Source organism: Myotis brandtii, unplaced genomic scaffold (assembly GCF_000412655.1).
Source record: "Myotis brandtii unplaced genomic scaffold, ASM41265v1 scaffold8, whole genome shotgun sequence".
Classification (NCBI taxonomy): Eukaryota; Metazoa; Chordata; class Mammalia; order Chiroptera; family Vespertilionidae; genus Myotis; species Myotis brandtii.
In genome coordinates this window covers 6,461,277-6,464,384 of record NW_005371219.1, presented here as the reverse complement: position 1 = coordinate 6,464,384, position 3,108 = coordinate 6,461,277, and positions in this window count along the sequence as shown.

The window sequence follows — 3,108 nt, the reverse complement described above, 5'->3', positions numbered from 1 at the left end:
TTCTAACTCTCTATCCCTCTCCCTTCCTCTCTGTTAAATATCAATAAAATATATTTTAAAAAAAGAAAAGAAGAGAAAAGTTATTTGAAGAAATAATGACAGAAAACTTCCCCTACCTGGTGAAAGAAATAGACTTCCAAGTCCAGGAAGCGCAGAGAACCCCAAACAAAAGGAATCCAAAGAGGACCACACCAAGACACATCATAATTAAAATGCCAAGAGCAAAAGACAAAGAGAGAATCTTAAAAGCAGCAAGAGAAAAAAAGTCAGTTACCTATAAGGGAGTACCCATACGACTGTCAGCTGATTTCTCAACAGAAACTTTGCAGGCCAGAAGGGAGTGGCAAGAAATATTCAAAGTGATGAATAGCAAGAACCTACAACCAAGATTACTTTATCCAGCAAAGCTATCATTCAGAATTGAAGGTCAGATAAAGAGCTTCACAGATAAGGAAAAGCTAAAGGAGTTCATCACCACCAAACCAGTATTATATGAAATGCTGAAAGGTATCCTTTAAGAAGAGGAAGAAGAAGAAAAAGGTAAAGATACAAATTATGAACAACAAATACACATCTATCAACAAGTGAATCTAAAAATCAAGTGAATAAATAATCTGATGAACAGAATAAACTGGTGAATATAATAGAATCAGGGGCATAAAAGGGAGTGGACTGACTATTTTCAGGGGGGAAAGGAGTGTGGGGGGTGCAGGAAGAGACTGGACAAAAAACGTACACCTATGGATGAGGACAGTGGGGGGAGGGGGGTAAGGGCAGAGGGTGGCTTGGGAATTGGGTGGAGGGGAGCTATAGGGGGAAAAAAGAGGAACAACTGTAATCTGAACAATAAAGATTTATTAAAAAAATAAAATAAAAAGCTTATTTCCCCCATCATATCTATCTGTAGGAGAGACTGCTAATTACCTGATCCAGTATCTGTTCTTCCTTTTCTTCTTTGTAATAGAACCCAAGAATTTATTCAGGTTATCAGTGTGCCCAGCTTTTCTTGGTATATACATGGCCATATTACTAAGCTCTGGCCAATGATATGGAATTAGAAGTGTTGAGTGATGAATGAATCTGGGAAGTTTCCTTAAACCTTAAGGTGTAAAAGGAAATGGGCCCAGTCATCTCTTTCTTGCTGCTGCAACATGACTGTGATGGCTAGAGCTCCAGCAGGCTTCTTGAACTATAAAGTGACATTGGAAATAAAAGCCATGGTAGCAGAGCAAGAAGATAGAATATTGGGTCCTAATTTTATGATGCTACCGTAGACTGCTTTGAATAGAGTTAATGAAACTCTCCAGTAAAAAGACCTCAAGTTTATCTTTCAGCACAGTTTTCGGCGTAAACATACTAGACAAAATATTAAAAGAAAGAACATCAGCTGTGATGCTAGGCAATATTGTTTATGATTAAAAATGATCCTTTACTAGTAAATTGTACCTGGGCTAGGAAGACTCTGACAAAAACTATAAATTGGAAAACATGGGCTTTGGGTTTTCTTAAGTGCTGTGTTTCTTATTACAAAGACCCCTAGAAGCTACACTCATGGGCTATTTCAAGAGATACTGGTTCTTAGGCAGCATGAAGCTTCTACACCGGCGTGGCTTTTGTACCCACCCAATGATCTTGTTCCCTTACAGCTGAATTGACACTTGGGCAGCTGGAGTAAAGACTCCTGCTGAAATAAGGCACATGCTGTTGTGCGTTTCCTAGTGCCAGGCTGGGTCCCACAAGTATTATTGAGTCCTGTGAGTGTGAATGTCATTCCAAACCTGTGCTACTGCTGCTGTTCATTGCAACTGCCCACCTCTCGTCTTTACCTGAGAGAAATAACTTGTTTAAGTCACTCTGTAATAGCCACATTTATTTATGTATTTATTTAAAATATATTTTTATTGATTTTTTACAGAGAGGAAGGGAGAGGGATAGAGAGAAACATCGATGAGAGAGAAACATCAATCAGCTGTCTCCTGCATGCCCCCCACTGGGGATCAAGCCCGCAACCAAGATATGTGCCCTTGACCAGAATCGAACCTGGGACCTTTCTGTCCAAGGCCTGATGCTCTATCCACTGAGCCAAACCGGTCAGGGCAATAGCCACATTTAATCCTAATTGACACATTATGCATTTCAGCAAACTTGAAATATTTAGAAAAGTATAAAGAAGTTGAGTGGAAGATTCCCAAGATTTGTAATCTTGCAAAGGAACATCTAGACTATGAGGTAAGTTATACCTTAAATTGAGGGAAATAAAGTCATAAGTTCTGAAGAGAACATGGTATGTTTTGGCTCCATACCTGTTAATAAGATTAAATGTTTCAAATTTAGTAAAATAAAATCTTATTTTTCAACTATGAAATATTTTGTAAAACTAGAATTTCTACACCATTGATCTGCCTTACTAACTTACTAGGATTACTTAAAAACTAATCTTGGAACCAGTCTCTATGTAGCTGTCACATTTAATACTACTGACACTGAATGCAATGGTTGGGTTTTGCTTACAAATAATGATATTCCACTCAAAAGAAACATATTGTTAAGCTGCTTCAAGGGGCATTATTCCTTCAGGCCACTATTGAAATGTTTGAAAATCTACCAATTTGTTCTTTATGTAATACACTAGAGGCCCAGTGCACAAAAATTTGTGCACTCGGGGGGGTCCCTCAGACCAGCCTGTGCCCTCTCGCAGTCTGGGACTCCTCGGAGGATGTCCACTTGCTGGCTTAGGCCCGCTCCCTGGGGGATCGGGCCCAAGCTGGCAGTCAGACATCCCTCTGGCAGCCCGGCAGCCCTCGGGGGATGTCCACTTACCAACAGGGAGCAGACCTAAGCTGCAGTCAGAATCCTTAGTGCTGCTGAGGAGGCAGGAGAGGCTCCCACCACCACCGCTGTGCTGGCAGCCATCAGCCTGGCTTGTGGCTGAGCAGAGCTCCCCCTGTGGGAGCACAATGACCACCAGGGGACAGCTCCTGCATTGAGCATCTGCCCCCTGGTGGTCAGTGTGTGTCATAGTGACCAGTCATTCCCAGTTGTTCTGCTGTTAGGTTCAATTTGCATATTACCCTTTTATTATATAGGATAGAGGCCTGGTGCATGGGT